Source organism: Convolutriloba macropyga, chromosome 9 (genome assembly GCF_964194025.1).
Source record: "Convolutriloba macropyga chromosome 9, txConMacr16.3, whole genome shotgun sequence".
Taxonomy (NCBI): Eukaryota; Metazoa; Xenacoelomorpha; order Acoela; family Convolutidae; genus Convolutriloba; species Convolutriloba macropyga.
In genome coordinates, this window is record NC_134476.1 from 36,659,247 (window position 1) to 36,682,090 (window position 22,844).

The window sequence follows — 22,844 nt, forward strand, 5'->3', positions numbered from 1 at the left end:
CTTCTAACTTAATTAATACCACCTCTAATCTCGCATCGCGAGTACGCAAGTCCTTTAACAAATTAACACCCGCCTGGCATAATCCTTTACTAGTTACTCAAAAGACTAAAATGCACTCCTTAGATGACTCTTTTGCAACGCAAGTTACTAAATACCCAAATCATTCTAAATATGCGTCACATAGTCTACCATTTACAACTACTCCCGTACAAATTGAGTCTCAAAGACTAGTAAATACAAGAAAAGCGTCACTCGCTCACCAAAATACATCCGAATTTACTTCTTTAAGTCATTCTCACTTGTCAATCAAAAATCAGCCTCAAATTCCTACCTTTTTTAGTAAGCCACACTCAAATACTTTAAATAACTCACGTGCCCAATTAGTAAACAAAAATCAAGTGCTTTTTGCCCAAACTCAATCTGAAATTCAGTTGCCTTCCTTCTCGTCAATCAATTTAATTGAAAAAACAAAAATCTCATCAACAATGAGCCAACAAGCATCTTCTCTCAAGGGAAAAACTCTCTCCTCTCGATCTACCAGAGCTTCGCCTCGCGTGTCATTCACTGACAATGCAACAACGAGCACGCCACGCAGATCCTCCTCGCACTCCAACCTAAGTACCCCACTAACGGATAGCCCCCAAGTAATGTCGTTCGAGCGAGTGGTGGGAAAAGTTTTTAGCAAAGGCCTCATTGCGTCACTGACAAGTAAGGATGCAGTCTTAAAAGAAGTGCGAGACTGCATAATTCGGGGGGATGAAGAAAGACTGAAGGCCCTCAACCCATGCCTTCACAGTTATTGGCGGGACCTTCACGTGACAGGCGGGTGTGTCTGCATGGACGAGAAGGTGGCAATTCCCAATGCACTCAAAGAGGCCCTCATTGACGATCTCCATGCAAGTCACCCGGGTAGCTGGGGAATGATTTGTATGGCTCAGCACTGCTGGTGGCCATACATGAATCGCGATTTGCTTGTCAAAGCAATAGAGTGCAAATCTTGCACTGCTATCGGTAAAAATCTGAAATCTGTTATTCCCGCAAAACAATTTAAAGCACATACACCATGTATAGTTCCCAACCAAGAAATACAAATAGACTTTGCAAGGCCCATTCATAACGAAAAAGAACATGAAATATATATTTTAACATGCATTGATAGATTTTCAAAATATCCTTCTGCGGAATTAGTTGATAATGCAAATGCCTCGAATGTCATAAAATTTTTAGACAATTATATACAAATTCATGGAGTTCCTCGTTCCTTAAGAATAGATCAAGCCCGTTGTCTTATAGGTAACCAAGTAAAAAATTTTTGTACAAAAAACAATATCACATTAATACCAGCTCCGGCAAATGATCATCGTGCAATAGGTTTAGTTGAACGATTAATTGGTACAATTAAACAACGCTTGGCATTTATTAAAGACGCACACAAAGAACTAAATACGTTCACCATTAAAGCAGCATTAAAATCAATTATATACCAGCTTCGCATATGCAAACATAAAACAACTAAGCTTTCGCCGTTCGAATCTCACTTCGGGCGTATGGTCAATACACCACTTAGTAATATAAGTACTCAACCTAAATCATCTGACCTCAGTTATGAAAAATTTTAAATCATTATTTAGATGAAGAAACTGTAACCCCCAACGAATTGCTGCCGGAAGAACATTGGGGAAACGTCCGGAGTGATGACGAAGTTTAGCGTAATATGTGCAAGGCGACAAAGGATGCTACTAATCGCGAACGGCAAGCAACGGACAATGAATCACGCTTCCTTCGAACCACGCATGCACACCGTCCACTCCCATTGAAAGAACACGCGGTCCAACTAAACATTGCCCGAAAGAAGCACCTCCACAAGAGGTCCAAGAAGAACCTGGACGGCTTGTATGAGGTGTTGGCCCCAGGATCGGTCGTCCAAAAGACCGACCAATACACTTCGGTCATTCGCGAGCCGGGTAAGGTGGAAGTGACTGTACGCAATAGCGATATTGCAAAATTTGGCACTCGTGAAGAACGAAAGACCAAATTGACGGATTATATCAACCGCAGAGGACCCCGTACACATGAAAAGACAACGGAAGCTAAGATAATCAGCCATATCAAAGAGTGTGCCCGCATCCAGAAAGGAGACAGGAAAATGAAACATCGAAAACGTGAAACTGGTAGTGGCGTATCCTCGAACAAATCTAACATTGCTCGCGCAATGCGAGTACGCATGCCGAAAGTTCCGGACAATTTCGCTCCGCAAGTACTACCCAACATTCCAGAGGCTGTTCCAGATCAGCCAATTATAACGGAAGAAGTGCTTATTGCACCCCCGCCTAGAAACATACAGCAAGAAACAATTGAATCATCTCATCCAGCTCCAACAACATCTTTCCCCAATACTCTGACACGATCAACCAAACGAACTAGAAAAAGCCCCAAATATTATGGTTATGACAAAGAAGACTCATCAGGCGTTTCTACTAATTCGTGTCCTCCGAACTTTGCTCCACCCCGTAGGAAGCGTCGAGTGGGTGACATAGAATCGATTCAACCCTCAGTGATACAAACAATTGTGGACACTGCTACTCGAGTTGAACCGATTCACAACGACTTTCCCTCGCCTATCATAGGACAGGTGTCTCCGACGGACCCCCGTATACGGCCAGCCGATCATAGCACTTCAAATGAACTGATTATTGATGAAGAAGACATGTGAAAACTGATATATTATTAATTATGACTAGCTATGATAACCAGTAAATATATTGTTGATACTATTTAACCGGTGAATAAGTATTATTATTATTATTCATATTGTTATTAAAATTTTATTTCATGCAATTTTAATTTTTGAAAGCGGGAGAAATGTCGTACATCATAATTTAGTGCAGTAAACTTATCATACGATGTACTTAATTTAATCAGTGTACCCATTCCTGAGGGGCATGTGCATAAATCATTATTACTTCACATGCTTGTCTGTTGCTACCATTTTCCCACAACGGGAAAATATTGTTCACATTTTATTTGACTTCTGGAATAACATTTGAGCTATTCTTTCATTCTCTTGATTTTGCTTCTCGCGTACAGTTGCCCAATTTAATTTATTCTTCATTATCTGTCTTTACAATTCGAGTAAAGTAAACATTAGTCCTTACGCGATTCGCTAAGCGAATTCATTTAGAAATTGTGTAAAGCGCACTCGCCGCGCAAGTATGACATAGAACATAAACACAACTTGCGACTCAAGATCAAGTACTCAATTTCACTCGCGTACGACAAAGTCAAAGATCCAATTTTGCCGAAATCTAGTTGCCTCTTTGTTAAAATGCAAAATCCATAAACTAACTTTAAAACTGGTATAATAACAAATTGAGGGGGCCCAATCAATAGGTTTTCTTGGATTTATTAAAAACTTTTTAGTAAAATATTGGAATAACGTGTTTTGGTTTTTGGCGCTCAAAAAAGCACTTTTGCAAATTTGTCGTTTTTGAGCAAAAATTTTACATAAACAACTAGACTTTAAAAAAATCAATATAAGGTCCAACTGAGGTGTTCTATTTAACTACTAGTTTTACTGTTATGTAGATTTTTTGCGACAAATTCAGAAAAATGTTTTTGAATTTATCTGATGCAAAAAACGCTATATCGTTTTTTCGTACAATCTGTGTGTTTTTTGCTGCTAAATGCTGACATGTGGTTTATAATGGATACTTTTTTTCATAAAACATCGACAAAAAGCTCGTTGGGGGACAATTTTCATGTTTTTGAGATTTTTGTCGCAAAAAAAATCAAGTTTTTTTGGATACGCCTAACCGGGTGTGGTACGGTTGTACCTTATTTTAGTTCATATTCATTAAGTTGTACTAAATCATTTATTCTTGTCCTTGTCAGACTAAAGTCATCGTTTACATACAAGTAATTTACCGCCGACTAAAAAGTCAATATTTCAGATTGTTCACATCCCCCACTTTTGATTAATTCATTCTTTTGAATCTTGTTACTGAACTCAGTTGCATTCAATCTAGTCTGTTTTGCACTAGTCGAGATCCTATTGGATTTGAGGAGGAATTCCACTCTCGATAATTTTGTCTACAATCGCAACACGATTTTTGCTAAGTCTAAAAGTGGTAATCCAATAATTCAGTAAAAGTTGGATTCGCACCTCGAATCCATTCACCTAACTCTAAGTGGATTTGTGACACGAATTGTATCTCTACAGTCAGAGATACCACATGGCGCAGTCAGCAACTAAAGAACGTGCACTCTTGGGAATCGAGCCCTTTTGGGATAAACCAACACTTGAACCTCCATTGCGATGGGATCGATGGCAGATCATGCTAAAATTGGCTATCATGGCTAAAGAAGGATTTTCAATTGACACTCCACTTGACGACCCTCCGAACAAAGTCACTCTACCCCCAGAACCCATTTACGAGGATGATGTCGAAAATAGCACAGCTCAAAGTGAACGAGATCGACGTACCAGAAACGAACAGCTCAAAAATTCGTGGCTTTATAGATGTCAAAAAATAGAACTTGTTGGCATACTGTGTGGAGAAGAACCTTGGAAGTACTGTGATAGCAAAGCAGTCTCTCTAATATACCTCAGCTTGGGAATGGAAGGGAGACGAATATTTGGTTCGCAAGAACCGAGTATCCAGATCGATAGAGTGACAACAAAAGTTCTTTGGGATTGTCTTGATAGTGTGTTCGCTAAACAAAGAAATATCACGTTTGATCGATACACATTTCTCACTCGAAAACAAATGAAAGGGGAAACTGTGGAAAAGTTCTACGGGTGTTTTCCAGAGTTGTCTCTAAACTGTGATTTGGGAAGTCACGAGGAGTCGATCATTCAGGATGTCTTCATTGCTAATATGCAAGATGGTGAAATCCAAAGGGAGCTACTCAAAGAAACACGGACGGCTAAAAAAAGCTCTCGAGGTTGCAATGAACATTGAAATGGGAATACAAAACCAATTGAAAATTTCTGGAACTACAATTCCCAACACTACAAATGAAATTTCAAGTCAATCGATAAATAGTGTTCAAGGATCGTGGAATAGAACCCGAGCGCCGACAAACCAATTTGTCAAACCTACGATTTGCCCAAATTGTGGCTATGGCTGGGCTCCTTCTCATAGACAAAACTGTCCTGCTCGTGGAAAATCTTGTTAAATTGTGGAATTGCTAATCACTTTGCAAAAGTTTGTCGCAAACCAAAACAATCTAGTAAACCAAAACCTAGAGTAAACTATGTAGATGACTCGGTTTCTGAGGCGGCTGCAGTAGGTACTTCAACAACGGCGGCAAGCTTCTACAGTATCATTAACAATATCAGCAAGCTTCTACAGCAGAAAAGCATTTACGATGCCAACTACGACTCTGATTACGATGATTATAACGATAACTGTGTAGCTGCAATTTATTACAACCATTAGTTAATATAGAACTTAAAAAACTACTTCACGAAAAACAGATCATAAAATTAAAAAGTTGTTCAGACAAAAATTTTATTTCACCTATAGTCATTACAGTTAAAAGAGATAAAACAGTTAAATTAGCTTTAGATTCCAAAATATTAAATAAATCTATTCATAAAAATAAATATCAAATGCCAAATATTGATATTTTGATTGACACAATTCAACAGAATTTGAATACATCCGCATCACAAGAAACAACATATTATTCAACACTGGATTTGAAGTACGCATACAGTCAACTTAGATTAGACCCGGAAACGGCTCAACACTGTAACTTTAATATTATTAGCGGTGAGAGAACTGGAACATACCGTTTTGTTACAGGTTTTTACGGTTTAACTGATATGCCAGCAACTTTCCAAAAAGTGATGGATTACACTTTAGTCGGACTTCAAAATACCTATTGTTTTCTGGATGACATTATAGTAGTTAGTCGTGGTTCTAAAGATGACCACTTAAAACTCGTCTATAAATGTTTAAAGAAATTAGATGAAATGGGAATACAAAACCAATTGAAAATTTCTGGAACTACAATTCCCAACACTACAAATGAAATTTCAAGTCAATCGATAAATAGTGTTCAAGGATCGTGGAATAGAACCCGAGCACCGACAAACCAATTTGTCAAACCTACGATTTGCCCAAATTGTGGCTATGGCTGGGCTCCTTCTCATAGACAAAACTGTCCTTCTCGTGGAAAATCTTGTTAAATTGTGGAATTGCTAATCACTTTGCAAAAGTTTGTCGCAAACCAAAACAATCTAGTAAACCAAAACCTAGAGTAAACTATGTAGATGACTCGGTTTCTGAGGCGGCTACAGTAGGTACTTCAACAACGGCGGCAAGCTTCTACAGTATCATTAACAATATCAGCAAGCTTCTACAGCAGAAAAGCATTTACGATGCCAACTACGACTCTGATTACGATGATTATAACGATAACTGTGTAGCTGCAATTTCCATCAAAACCGACACTCGTGAGGTAGAACCCGTAAATTTAGTCATTTGTGTTGGAAATACATACACAAAAGCATTGGTGGATTCGGGCAATGTATGCACTATTGTAAACAAAAGTCTGGCGGACACAGTGGTATCCGAATGCAACGAAAGCTATTGGGTACAGTCACCCGAAATACATGATCTGAAAACCTTTTCTAATGATATAATCAAGATTGTCGGTGTAATCAATACATCAATAAAGTGTAATGACTGGATAGCCACGGGCGTTGATGTAACTGTCGTGGAAGACGGTCATCGACCCATCATTGGACGAGATCTCTTTCCAAAACTAGGCTTTTCTGTTATTCAATTGAAATAAGTTGCAAATATTGATCAAAATCAATGTCCAATCAAGAGGCAGATCTCTTTTGATTTTCCAGATCTCATCACCCGTGCCGGTAAATCTTTAAAACATTCAGTAAAGTCGACATTTCATAATGAATTTACACCTACACATCAAAAAGGGCGACGAGTTCCAATTAACTTACAACCATTAGTTAATATAGAACTTAAAAAACTACTTGACGAAAAACAGATCATAAAATTAAAAAGTTGTTCAGACAAAAATTTTATTTCACCTATAGTCATTACAGTTAAAAGAGATAAAACAGTTAAATTAGCTTTAGATTCCAAAATATTAAATAAATCTATTCATAAAAATAAATATCAAATGCCAAATATTGATATTTTGATTGACACAATTCAACAGAATTTGAATACATCCGCATCACAAGAAACAACATATTATTCAACACTGGATTTGAAGTACGCATACAGTCAACTTAGATTAGACCCGGAAACGGCTCAACACTGTAACTTTAATATTATTAGCGGTGAGAGAACTGGAACATACCGTTTTGTTACAGGTTTTTACGGTTTAACTGATATGCCAGCAACTTTCCAAAAAGTGATGGATTACACTTTAGTCGGACTTCAAAATACCTATTGTTTTCTGGATGACATTATAGTAGTTAGTCGTGGTTCTAAAGATGACTACTTAAAACTCGTCTATAAATGTTTAAAGAAATTAGATGAGGATAACTTACGAATCAACTTACCTAAATGTCATTTTGCAAAAACCGAAATTGAATGGTTGGGACATAAGTTTAGTCAATCAGGAATAGCTCCACTTGAGTCAAAAACAGCGGCAATCGCTTCACTATCAGCACCTAAAAATTTAAAACAACTTCGATCTTTCTTAGGTTCTGTTCATTACCTCGGAAAATTTATCCCTAATTTATCCCAATTGTGTCATCCCCTTCGTCCCTTATTAAAAAAGAACACAAAATTCATTTGGAACACTGAACATGATACACACTTCCAAGCAATCAAAGATAAAGTTGCAAACACCACAGAAAACACACACTATAATCCTCACTTGGAAACGCGGATCAAATGCGACGCTTCAAGAGCGGGTTTAGGAGCAGCATTAGAACAACGTTCGCCTACGGGCTGGCACACAGTTGCATTTGCATCTCGTTTCCTCAACTCTAATGAGGAACGCTATTGTATTAATGAACTAGAATTATTAGGTGTGGTGTGGTCTGTAGAATATTTTAAATATTACTTATTCGGCAAATCTTTCACAATTATCACAGATCAACGAGCATTACTATCTATTATGAAAGAACATAGATCAAATAAATCCTATAATAGTAGATTAACACGCTGGATCGATCGTCTTTTACCTTTTGATTTTAATATTGAACATATACCCAGTGCAAAAATGGGGCTGGTAGATTATATTTCGCGCCAACCAAATCAAAAAGCAAAAGTTACAAAAAAATATGACAAGGAATTTGCGGTAGCAACAATTACCCGCATTCGTGACGCTATTGCCGCAATTTATGTAAATACCACACCACAAACCTGTCAATCACAGCACTTTAACAGCGCTACTCACACAAATTCCACACGTGCCTCGCATCCTCGCTTACCAAACTATTCTAAATTGCTTTCTGCCATTATTCGTAACACAACTCAGTTGCTTCTTGAAAACTCTGCAAAAGCAGCACAATTCCAATCTCTCTCTACTAGTAGTACAAAGCCAGTTCAAATCCAGCCTCATCTTAATTTCCCATCATACACATCACCTATCCATTCAATTCATAACCACGCAATGAGCAGCTCTGCATCTAGTCCGCAAACTCCCCCTGCACACAGCCGGGTCACATTCCAATCTACCCCCAATTCAGGAGTGAATACCACCCGCTCATCGAATGAAGGTCAAACATCACCAAACTTGGAACTGTCAAAAGAAGAGGGCTTTGAGAACAACTTAACACAACTCTTCACAAAGGGATTCTTGGCAGTTCTCACCATTAAAGACGCAGTTCTGAAGGAAGTACGTGACTGCATCCTCCAAAACGACCCCCAAAGGTGTAAGGAAGTGAATCCTTATCTCTTCTCGTACTGGAGGGATTTACATGTCCGCTCGGGATGTGTTTGTGTGGACGAACGCGTAGCGATTCCACATTCGATTCAGGATGCGGTCTTGGAAAGCCTCCACTTAACACATCCGGGAAGTTGGGGCATGATAACGCTCGGGCAATACGCGTTCTGGCCGTATATGCACCGAGAAGTTTTGAACAAAGCGGCCCAGTGCAAGCCTTGTACTGATATTGGTAAGAATCTTAAACCTGTTATTCCGGCGTCTAAATGGAAACCTTTATTGCCATGTACAGAGCCGAATGAAGAAATACAAATTGACTTTGGAGGTCCAATCACCAATGAAAAAGATCAAGATTTTCATTTTCTTGCATGTATTGATCGTTTTTCTAAATATCCTTCTGTAGAAGTATTTGATAAAGCTAATGGACCCAATGTTCTTAAATTTTTAGACGACTACATTCAAATTCACGGTGTCCCTCGAAACATTAGATTAGATCAAGCACGTTGTCTAATAGGTTATAAAGTTAAAAACTTTTGTATACAACATAAAATTAACATTCTCATTGCCCCAGCAAATGATCATAGAGCTATAGGATTAGTGGAGCGTTTGATACAAACTATTAAAAGACGGTTAGGCTGTATGAAATTAGACAATAGAAATAGTACATTCACAATTAAAGAAGCAATAAAGTCGATTGTATATCAATTACGTATATGTAAACAAAAGACAACAAACGTAACGCCTTTCCAAGCACATTTTGGAAGAAAGCCAAATATACCACTGAGTAATATAAGCACAACACCTAAATCATCTAACTTATCATATGAAAACATTCTTCACCACTATTTAGACGCTGATACCGTCCCAGTTGAAGACCACTTGGACGAAAATGGATGGGTGACGGGGGATCGCAGTGATATCTTGATTGACGAGGCCATGCAGAGAGCTCAGGTAGACGCAGGTCGCCGCTACAATGGTGATCACAACAAGTCTGTCTCTCGTTTCATTCTGCACCCAAAGTTGAATAATCCGATCCCACGGACAGAGCAGTCACTGGACCTTAAGTTGGCTCGGAAAGTAACGAAGCGTTCGAAACGAGATCTTCGCGGACTCTGGGAAACCCTGGCCCCCGGCAGTACAGTTGTCCGTACATCTAATACTACTACAGTCATTAAGGAACCAAGAGTACCGGAGGTAAGTGTTCGAAATAGCGATATTGCTAAATTCGGCACCCGTGCCGAACGTAATACCAATTCATGGGAATATGCTAAACGTCGACATTTTCCGTATGAAAAAACGACCGAGGAAAAGATTGCGCAACATACCAAAGACTTGAAGAAAAAATTCCGCGGAGAAATTAAAATCCGTCATCGCCCCAACCAGTCTGATGCAGCATCGGGAGTCTCATCTGCGAACAGCAACATTTCTAAAGCCATGGCGTCTAGAAAACCCCGAAAACCCAAACAGGAGGTAAACGTTCTCGTACTACATCTGCCACGCTGAACACCTCCAATGCTTCATCTGTTGCTGCCTCCTCTGCAACGTCATTGGTTGCCTCTCCATCGACTTCTCACACTAAACGTAATCGCCGTGCGCCTGACTACTACGGATTTGAAAGTTCGGTGTGTTCTTTGAGTGACGATTCGGCTGCTCCTGTCTCTAAAAAACAAAGACCCGCAAATCCTGTGATAGAAACTATCATTCAGGAAGAAGCAGCACGGCCTCCCGTTCCTGATACGAATTACAAACTGCGAGTGGTGAGCCCCCCTGCGCCCCTTCCAGTGGGAACATGGTCACCTGTGAATTATGACTATGACGATTATGCACCTGAAATAAGTATGAGCGTCTTTGACGCCGAGAACCAAATTTGAATCAAAACTGGTTAAACTTTCATCATTAATTGTTCAATTGTTAAAATTTAAATTCTGTAATTGTTCAGTTTTATGTGGAATTGTATCACTTTTCCACTCATTTCATATTTAGTGTATACATTTAATTTGTGTTCGTGTTGGGTATTCTTAAGTTAAATTTGATGTTGCTCATTTAACCATATCTCCTGTGTTATACTTTTGCTGGATTTGCACCCTGATTGTGCTTTAATTTATATTGCGTGCATACATTTTACTGTCAACGTTGACAGTTTACATTGATTTAATTTATTTCCACATTCGAGCCACCTTTCCACTATTCCTCACCTACTTGTCTGTTGTTGCTCACAATCTTTATTATTTATAATAACCAGTACATATGTTAATATTATCATAAATTTTTCACTGTTGCAGTTTAAAATTTTGCTCAGCCCAGGATATGTGGTAGGGTTGTACCTTATTTTAGTTCATATTCATTATTTTGTACTAAATCATTTATTCTTGTCCTTGTCAGACTATAGTCATCGTTCACATACAAGTAATTTACCACCGAGTAAAAAGTCAATATTTCAGATTGTTCACATCCCCCACTTTTGATTAATTCATTCTTTTGAATCTTGTTACTGAATTCAGTTGCATTCAATCTAGTCTGTTTTGCACTAGTCGAGATCCTATTGGATTTGAGGAGGAATTCCACTCTCGATAATTTTGTCTACAATCGCGACACGATTGTTGCTAACTCTAAAAGTGGTAATCCAATGATTCAGTAAAAGTTGGATTCGCACCTCGAATCCATTCACCTAACTCTAAGTGGATTTGTGACACGAATTGTATCTCTACAGTCAGAGATATCACACCGGGAAAGGGACTTCTGAGGTGACGTCTGGGACCTCGGGCTATCATCTCTTGGTGACGTCTGCAACCAAAAAAAATTCAGGCCTGCTTGATCGGGTGACGTCTGGAACCCTAGAAAAAAAATCAAAAAATCTTCTCGTCTTTGGTGACGTCTGAGACCGAAAAAAAATCGTCTTGGGGGCTTTTCTTGATGTTTTGAAGACGTATCTTATCTTTTCTTCTGAACTTTTTGGTGACTTCTTGCTGCGCAGGCTGGTTAGGTTTCTCAGACTCTTGGTTGGCATCTCGAGAGCTTGGTTTGATTCTCTAGAACTGCTAATGCGAGCTTGTTCTGCTTGCAGGTGTAGGTTCAGCACTGTTAATTGTCTTGGGGGGGGGGGTTGGGGTGATGTCACCCTCTTTGTTTTTTAAAAAAATCCGTTTCAGAAGGTAGACGATTGGTTCTTAATCACGGAGGTAGGTCTCCATTTTATGTAATGAAACATATATTCTAGAATTTTGGTTGCTCATGTTTGGTTGCGACGTCTTGTCAGATGTTTTTGGGAAAGAGTAACTCTCAGGTTTTTGGCGGTAGTCTTAATCATCAGCAAATGTCATGCTTTTCTTGAGTTCCCAAGGTCATTGGGAACAACTGTTCATATGCTACAAAAATTAGGACAGGGGCTAAACTGAAACACAAAAACATTTTCTCCTGTTAAATCAAAATCGAGGTATCTAATTTTATCCTTTAAAAAGCGAAGAAATCTTTTTTTTCCTAGCCATAGTTGAATGTTTTCGTCAAAAGTCTATTCAAATTGCGTAAAACTATTTTCAAACCGATCAAAGGTCGAGGATTTTTTTGGTTCCCGAAACTTTTTCTTTATTTGACGCCTCGCAAACATTTAGATAACAAAAGATATCTAGCACCAAATACAAATCACAATTTTCTAAATATTTATGTTTTTAATATTTGCTTCTCTGTTCAAACTTCATTGTACACAGAAGACGTAACTGCCCCTAAACGTAACTGCCCCTAAACAGTATGATGGCTTTACAACACACGCTTCTCAATAATTGCAAACACGTTTACCATATATTATAGTTATAATCTTGGGGAATATTTTTTGAATCAAAAATCTCAATCATTTTTGTCTGGACTAAACAGGCTTCTCTTGGTGGTAAAAAAATGATTTTAAAAATTCTTTGCAAGCACATTGACTAATAGGACGGGTGTTTGAGTGACCAACTGCTCAAATAAAACTTGATAGGAAGTGGAAATGAAGGCAAATACAAACTTTTTACTGTAAATTTCATTTGAAATAAGAAGCTGTGAGAAAATCTGGTAAGTTCCCAAATAAAAAGCATTTTTTGTCCATTTTCCTATATATATATATATATATATATATATATATATATATATATATATTCCTATATATATATATATATATATATATATATATATATATATAAACATTAAAACGCTTACAAACAACAGAGGCTTAATGCTCGCTGGGCGCTACTTAATGTTCACTGGGCGCTACCTGTATATCCCGTTTTTGGGGACGAAAGTCAAATGGGTCAGACGAAAATTCGGTCCAGCAAAAAATTGCATTAAAAGGACCAACGGGACTAATAGAATTGCTACAATCTTCGTTTGAGAGCAATTAAGAAGAAACCACCAACAAGAGCAAAATGTTGGCTGAAAGTTTTGATCACGAGCATTCATTAATTAAAACGTTGTTCTATAATTTCTAACGAATGAAGGCAAATGCAATAATTTTACTGTAAATTTCATTTAAAATAATGAAGCTATGAGGAAATCTGGTAAGTTCCTAGATAGAAAGCGTTTCTTCTCTATTTTCCTATATATATATATATATATATATATATATATATATATATATATATATATATATTAAAACGCTTACAAACAACAGAGGCTGCCGGCAGCCATTTTTTTTTAATTTTTCAAACTTTATCAAACAAGTAAGCCCTTTCATCTTCCAAAAAATTTCAAGCTTGTAAAGGCCATCAATCAGAGCATGCTTTAAAACAAAAGCATTTAAAATCGTCAATCTAATAACCGCCTTCACTCCTTAGGTATACGTCTCTTATTGAGCTGAAAGGCTCTAAGAGCACTAAATGCCCACTGGGCGCTAACTGTTTATCCCGTACTTGAGGACGAAAAGTCAAATGGGTCAGACAAAAATTCAGTCAAGCATAAAGATCGCATTAAAAAAGACCGACAGGGCTAATAGAATTGCTACAAACTTCGTTTGAGAGCAGTTGAACTGAGACCAACAAGAGCAAAATATTTGGGCTGAAAGTGTTGCTTACGAGCATTCATTAATTAAAAGGTTGTTCTTTAATTTTTAACTAATGCTTACTCTTTTCCCAGAAATTGTTCCGCAAAACAGCTGCCAGTCTTAGTATTCTTAATCTGTGCAAGTTTGCACAATTATCCATTTTTGGTTCATCATCATTGATGACTAAAATAAAAGCCGACCTCTAATCTTCATTCCTAATTCAAAACAGGAACCCAAAAAAATTTGCTCTGCTTTCGCCTCACAGATTTGCGTATCGTTTTGTACTTTTATTCAACTCGTTTTGTCATTTTCAGCATCCTGGCACTAAAGTTGGCGACTGAAATTTATCTGATCTTCAACATAAATTTTTTTATTACAACTTCGTTAGAACTTTGGTGGCGCCGGTCCATCAATAGAATTACTGCAGTTAGCTGTAATAAGAACTTGATTACATGATCGGCAGGTCTAAATTTGGCATTTGATAAAAAAATGATTTTATTTATTAGTTGCCTTAATACTATGTCGCTTGAGTTTCCCCATGCTGATAGATTATTCGTCACTGTCTGAGGATTATTCTCATATTTTCCTTACATGGCTATTTCCTCCAAAGTGAATCGGAAAGACAGGTGAATTAAATTCATTTGAGACTCTCCTATTGTAAATATTAGCGCTGGTAAACGGAATCCCCCGCTTTTAGTAATCCAAGTAAATTTACTGGACCCGCCTGATACATGCCAACTTAGACCTGGTTTTGCTTATAAAGTCTTTGTTTCAGTCAGATATCAACACTTGACAAGTGTAATTATTATCGAATCAGGAGTGGATTCTTTCAAAGAGATATTTGACCCTGAGCGATGAAAGAATGAGGGTGATATTTGAAAGAACGTTTGCTGCTGAGCATCTGTCCAGACACAGTACATATCCACTATCGTTCTTCTGATTCTCACGTAAACAGTGGTTGTTTACCTAAAACAAACTGTTCCTTATTCGGGAATAATATATCGAGAAGAATTCATAACAGTTAATGCATTATTATTTTCTGCGTATTTTAGTATCCGCCAAATTGTAACTGAGAATTGTGGTAATTCATTGAACATACTCAACATATTCCGAAAATTACCCACCATTGAATTTGGTGACGCGTGTAGAGAAAACGCGAAAAAATCGATGCAAGAAGCGTCGTTTTTTTGTCAATTTTTGTCGATTTCGTCGGTTTTTTACGTAGGAACTGTCGATTATTATCATTTTTGTCGGTATCGTCGGTATTTGATGCAAGAAAAGTCGGTTATCGTCGTTTTTTGTCGGTATCGACAGTCTCAATTCGATTTAAATACAAAAGAAGTACACTAAAAATTAGTTAGAGGTGGAGAAGAATGTGACTAGTAATCTAGGGGTTGTAGGGTCAAGACCGTAAAATGATTGTCCATTTTGGAAGATTTTTAGAACGGCAAAAACCGACAACTCTTACGTTTAAATATCGACGAAAGTCAATCAAAGCAACAAAAAAAGGAAAGGGTTTTGATCGGTTTTGGCGAAGTAAAACCGACGAGCACCGACGATGTCTTATGTTTGAGTCCGTCGAAATTCTCCGTGCCGGGAGGATCTATTGAGATTTAAATGGAAAAGGGACTAAACATACCCGGCAGATAGCTGGAAAACAGCCGCCTTTGATTCCAATAAGCATGATTGGGATTGAAAGAATAGAAGATATTGAAAAAAAAAGATTTTTGTACAAAAACATTTTTTAAGTCCGATTTATTTTGATGGCATTTCGCAGTTGAACATAACGTACGTCTGTTTCTTAGAGAGAGGCTACAGGGGCTACTATCAATACCAATAAGCATTAGAGATGGTAACTAAGACTTATAGGAACGACGTTCAAATAGCGGGCATCTAAAATTGGGCTTTATGGGTTTATCCCGTTTCTACTTCTGACTTCATTTTTTATATTGACTCTTTTCATTTTGAATTGCTTAGTTGAGCAACTGATGCTCAAAATCACTTTTAGCAGAATGAGAGAAGAGAGAAACTAGCCTAGAGAAGTCAAAAAGATATCACGCAAAATGTTGAAAAAGCGGCAAAATGAGGTAAAGCGAAACATTTTTTTATTCGACGAAGTAAAAAAACATAGCAGGACAAGTCCTGACGTACAATTCAAAGAATTTTCATTGACTGAACAGAAAACTAGACCTAGAACGGACTATAAATGGATTGGGAAAACCATTTACAAAAAAATCCGATCCAAAAAATCGAAAAAACAGTAAAAATTAAAGTGAAATTGCCGCATGTGAACAAAAAACCACTAGCGAGAAAGCGAATTTTTGTTCAAACACCGTTTTCTCACTCTACTTTAAATTTAGAGCGAAAAAAATTCACGCCGCAAAACCACTCGCTTTTTCGCTCCACTTCCTGTTTCGGCGTGACCAAAATCACTACTCCAACTTGACTTCAAAAATCATGAAAATGTGTGAACAGATCTTAAAAAACGACAGCGCCCCAATACAATTCAATTTCTTTGAATTGTAAAAAAATAGGAGCGCTATAATAGCCGGCTGAGAAGATGAGGGCGGCTATTAAAAATACAAATTGACAAATCGAAATCCCAAAAGCTCGTAATTTGATGCAGATGAGATTCAACGATGCAAAACACCAGGATTTATTGGTCTATACTTTTTTATTTTTCTCTATTCGTCGTAACGTAAACGTATTACATAACACCGCGTAATTTCGGGGAAAAGAACAAGTGTGTGTTGATGAATGTAATATTAAGTTTTGCTTGTCTTGATAATCTAACTTTACTAAATAATTGATCTCGGAACAATTAATTATTTAACAAGTTCGGAAATAGTTAAGCATAGTTTTCCAATTGAAAACCAGCAGTTGGAATTAAGTTTTTTGCACTTTAAAAATTTTTCGTTGCGAAGCCGTTGTTTTTGTCTTGTTTCGAAATCGGAAATAACTTGGCTCATTATATTGAATTATTTTTCAGGTTGGTTTTAACGATAACATAGCTTTACAAAAACTTTCAGAGTACAAAGTTGAGTAAAGGGTTTTCCATCTCAGTTAAAATCTGCCTGTGTGAAATTCTTTGTCTGATATTGGAGAGGAAAATCGCTGACGAAATTTGTTTTGAAGCCATAGAGGCCCAGTTTTAATCAACTGCATTCCCTACCTGTGTTTCAAACACAACTATAATATAATCAACTGTAAACTGGATCAATTGAGTGCTCGTGAGCTCATACGACTGTATAATTTTTTTTGTATAAAAGCCCATTAACGTTTCTCTTTATGTGTACTTTTGAGGTGTAGACTGTCCGAAGAGCCTTTTGGTTCCAAACATTTCTTTGCCACCAAAATATCTGAATTAAAGTAGCCAAGATACAAGATAAAAATCGCTACTATAGAACGTCGGGCAAAATGCTCTGAAGCGACCTGCGAGTGTTTGTCTTCGATGGTAGTCAGCTGGGACCTAAGGATGCTAGTATTAGGAGGAGGGTGAGTGAAGTGGGGGCGGGGGTCAAACGTTGAGTGGGTGGGGGGGGGGGGGCGTGGGGTTGGAAAGACTGGACGAGAAGGGTTCAAATCGCCAGTTGGAGGAGGATGGACAAGAGGAGTGTTGGGGGGGGGGGAGGTAGTGGGGTGTGGGGTGACTGAGGGGGTCAAACTTTCAAACAGACCAACCCTTCACACTGTAAAATTGTTTCTAAAATCAGTTTCGGTCAGACTCAAATTGAAACTATTTAGGCGTAAGGCTCAAAGAGAGCTGCTGGTCACTTAGTGTGCTCTGAGCGCAAACTGTTCATTCAGTTTTTGAGGAATAAAAATCAAACTGGTCAGACGAAAATTCGGTCAAGCCGAAAAACTGCGTAAAGCAGACCACAGGGCTATTATATTTGATACAAAGTTGATTTCAGATTGATTAGACACTGAAACTTAAGAACTTTTTAATCAAAAACTTTTGAAATTTCCAGTGAAGTACTGCTTCCGAAGCAGCGTCAATGAATAAAACACTTAGAGACTTGGAACCTAGAAAGGCTTTGGGAGAACTACTTAACCATTTAATGACCGCGGGCCCTACCTGGTGGTTCAGTTTTTTATGACAAAAATCAAATCGCATTGGCAATCGAGAGCTAAAATTCTGGAAAAAAAGAGCAAGTGATAGTTTGCATCAAAGGAAATAATTGTAAATACTAAAAATTGGTGGACAAATTTTGAACGCTTAACCAATCACGTTGATGCATCAAACTGAATAGCTCTAAGTCAACAGTGGGGGGGGGGGGTGCAGTGTCTTGTTCGAACCAAATTGGTCCCAATAATGATGGTATTAGAGTTTTTTTATAGACCGCTGCCACTCGAAGCAAAATTGAATTTTGGTGTATTTAAATTTGATTTTCGGGTGTATATTGTCACGAAATAGGTCAGGGGCTTTGTTTCTGAATGAAATCAATGTTATCACGCAAAAATCAAGCACTGGAGCGTGAAAAACTCACTCGGAAGGTGAAATGAATCAGCGAAATACTGATCGGCTGAAAGGTTGCACACAAAATATCAACTCAAACAAATGCTAAAATTTTGGCTTGAGAGTAATTTGAATGTTGCAGCATCCTTCGCACTTTTTTACTTTTCTCAGCAATTATATGATGGCATTTAATTGTTGAGTTTTCCAATTTCCGCGAACTATAACTATCCCAAAAGCTGGGTAGCTTGTTTGCGTTATCAATAACGAAAACCCAATTTCTTCTTGCTTTTACTACAAAATTTTGGTTAAATATCGGGAGCAAAAGGCTGAACATTGCTTGAATCTATGCACTCGTGTAGGCCTCAGAAATGAACTCTAACGTGCTCTATCGTCCTTACCTTCTGGAAAAAAATTGTAAATAGAACACTTTCTCATTTAACCAGGTCAATGAAGAAAAACATGCCTCAATTTCTATTATACTTTAGTTTGAACCTCGAGGCTTATCCGACAATAAATGTTTGTGTACTGAGAAAAATAGTTGCGGCTATTTTTTAAACAGTCTTGAGGCGGCTAACATCCAGAGGATCTTGACATATTGACACTGGTCCACTTGGAGTATTGATGATGTCTATCAGTCTAGACGAGGCATCTTCTGTGTCAACTGCTGTCCCACTCCCACCATTTCCACCCACTTCCTCCATATAGTCATCATAGGCGCCACCTCCTCCCCCTCCACCTCCCCCTCCACCATCGTTCATACCTTGACAATTCAAACAAAATACCGCCATCAAGCTAATGGCCTGCGCATTTCAGAAATGGTTTTTGTAATTAAGAATGGTATTTCCTTATTGCAAAAGGGAAATAGCACAGTCCGCTTACAAAAAGACCACATGCGCGAACCAAAAGTGGTTTGGAAGGGCTCAAATGCTCCACTTAAATAAAGCATGAAAAGGCTTCAGCTCGACTTAATGATTATATCAGCTTTAGCTCGACCAAAGTTTTTGCAGCTGGACATTAGCTCGACCCAAATGTAATGCTGGACTTTAGCTTGACTGAAACTTTTAATCTGGGTCAAAAAATTTTACATCTACTTTAAGAGCCTGCTATTGCATTTAAAGTCAACGGGCATGACCCTTCTTAATTTTAACTTTACGGGCAGTTTTGATCAAATAAGGCTGTGCTATTATAAACTAAGACACTACTCACTGCCTATGAAATGATGAAATGACGATGTTACAGTTACACTAACTAGTTACATTCAGCTGAAAAAATTTTTTAAAATAGCCTGCTTGCGAAGACTAAATAATCTTAAGAATTCAATATTTGTTGAGATTTTTTGGCAAAACTGTTTCTATGTTTGAATACCAGTTGCAATGATTGTGTAGCATTGCAAAAAATGCTTGAGCATCCACTGAAAACATACCCGGCAGATTGCCGGAAAATATCCGCCGCTGATTCCAATAAGCATGATTGGGATTGAAAGCATAGAAGATATCGAAAAAAAAGATTTTTGTACAAAAACAATTTTTAAGTCCGATTTATTTTGATGGCATTTCGTCGTTGAACATACTTCTGTTTCTTAAAGAGAGGCTACAGGGGCTACTATCAATACCAATAAGCATAAGAGATGGTAACTAAGACTTATAGGAACGATGTTCAAATAGCGGGCATCTAAAATAGAGCTTTATGGGTTTATCCCGTTTCTATTTGACTTCAATTTTTTATACTGACTCTGTTCATTTTGAATTGCTTTGCTGAGCAACTGATGTTCAAAATCACTTTTAGCAGAATGAGAGAAGAGAACAACTAGCCTAGAGAAGTCAAAAAGATTTCACACAAAATCTTGAAAAAGCGGCAAAATGAGGTGAAGCGAAACATTTTTTGTTCGACGAAGTAAAATTTTTTTTAATCTTCAAAAATGTAAATTTAAAGTTATAACCACAACAAGAACGTTTGGTTAAATATTTACATTTTCAAAATCGCCTCGTAAATATATGAATAGTTTAGTCTTTATACTTCAGTAGAAAAAATTCCTAAAGCCTCTTACTTGTCTATCTATTGGAACACGTTCATGCAGTTTGACCATTTCGCTGCTTAGTTTTTCCTTAAATTTGTTTTTAGTTTTCTCATTTCGGATTTCAATTGGCATATTATTCCACTTCCTAGAAAAATTTCTGATCAGTGACCTGTCACTCCATTTGGATTGGCACTTATTCTTTGGAAAAAACTGGACAGTTCTGCAGTTTTTGGTCAATTCGTACTTTTCTAGAATCCTGAAAGAGGAGTTTTTGGTTTCTCGACTACTCTGTTTATATTGTGAGAGGAGGTCAAAAAATTTAAGAAGACAAACTTTTTTTAATGAAAAGCTCTGCTGGTAAAATTTTGTCTTTCAGTAATAGATCTCTTGCACTGTCAAACTTTTTGCGCAGGTGGCAAACCTTTATTCCCCAATTTATTTGTTTATTAACTCTTTGAAGTGACATAACCGACAATGATTGAAAAAAAAATTCCACTGAAATTGAGATGGGACAAAACAAGTGATTTAAAAAGAACGATTCTTGCTTTTAGTGGTAGAAAATGTCTTACTAAGTAAATTGACCTAATAGCATTTGCTATTTTTGTTAATGTTTTGTTCAGCTGAATGTCAAAATTTAGATTGTTATCAATCATTATACCTAAATAACGACAACTTGTTTTTGGCTCTATGAAAATTCAATTTTTTATTCACCATTTTTTGAAAAAACCACAATTTCTGTTTTATCTCTGTTTAAAGTTAGCATATTTTGCCTCATATAACTCTCAGTACTTTCAAATACACTGTTAATTTCTCATAAGAGATTTTCATCGGATTTGGAATGACAAATTATGCATGTGTCATCTGCAAACTGTAAAAAGTCCTCTCCTTTTTTCATTTTTTTCAGGGAATTCGTTGATATATATTAAAGAAATTAAAGGTCCGAGAACTGTTCCTTGAGGTACTCCGTGATTTATTGTCACCCAGTTCGAATATTCTATGCCGTTCTTTAAGCATTGTTTTCTGTTAGACAAAAACGATTCTAGCATTGCAATTGATTCCGTACTAAATCCATATTTAGCAATTTTTTCTAGAAAAATTTTCTGAGATATTGAGTTAAAAGCTTTGGCTAAATCCAAGAATATACTAACAACGGTTTCGCTTTCTTCTAACAAATTATTCACTGATTCTGTCAACGATATTACTGTGTCATTCGAAGATTTTCTTTTCAGAAAACCAAATTGATTTTTATTGATTATTTCATACTTTTCAACATGTTATAGCATTTGTTGGAGCAAAAGTCTTTCAAAAATTTTCGCAAGAGTTGGTGTAACTTAAATTGGTCTGTAGTTTCCTGCTTCCAGTGGAACCCCTTTTTTGTAAATTGGAGTTACATATGCTTTTTTAATTATGTCAGGAAAAATATTTTTTGATATACATTCGTTTATTGCAAACCGTAGATGTGTTCCAATAGACATTTTGCTACACTTGAAGGACCATGTAGTAAGTAATCCAGGACCCGCTGCTTTGTTTTGTGGTAATTGATCAATTACAGTAAACAGATCTTTTCTCGTTATATGTCTGAAGGAAAACTCAGTTTTGTCAAGAGCAAAGTCCGGTAGCTCAACCTTTTCTGTCTCGCCTTCGTATAAAGCTAATTTAAAAAAAATATTAATTGTGTCAGCGATTTCTTTTTTGTTTTTTAAAATATCTTGGTTGAACCGAATTCTAGAAATTTCGCCATTTTTATCCTCGTGTTTTATTTTTGTTTTAATGAATTTCCACTGTTGTTTTGAATCGGGAAGACTTTCGAACAATTTCTGTGAATAATTGTGATTCGCTCTTCTAAGTAGTCTGTTTGTATGGTTTCTTATTCTTTTGTATGAGTTATATGTGTCAACGTCTGCTGTTATCTTCCAAATAATGAAAAGCCTGTGCTTTTCGTTGATTAGATTCAAAAATTTTCTGGATAACCATTTCTTTTTCGAAATGATGGCTCAACTATTTTGATGATGGCTCAACTATTTTGATGGGAGCTATGCTATTCAGAATAATTTTAAACATAATTGAAAACTTTTCAAAAGTTGAGTTTGCATTTTTTGTTGATACATGAAACTCCAATCCGCGGATGCAATTTTTTTTGTTAAGGTTAGCTCTAGTAAATTTGCTAGTATCCCGGTAAAAAAATTGCGTTTTGTTGTTTTCATAATCAATGTCCAGTGACGAAAGGAAAACTTGTGTAAAGTGATCACTTCCAAATAACTGCTCGATAACAGTTGTATCGAAAATTTGATGTTTCGTTGTTAAACAGTGATCAATTAGTGTTTCCTGATTTCCATTTGTCCAAGTTGGAGTATTTTTATTTACTATCTCAAGACCATTGTTGGAAGCAAATTCTGTCAATAACTCTTTTTCTCTTTGATTGAAAAAATTGATGTTATAGTCTCCGAATAGTATTACATTATCAGTTATTGAATATGCGCCTG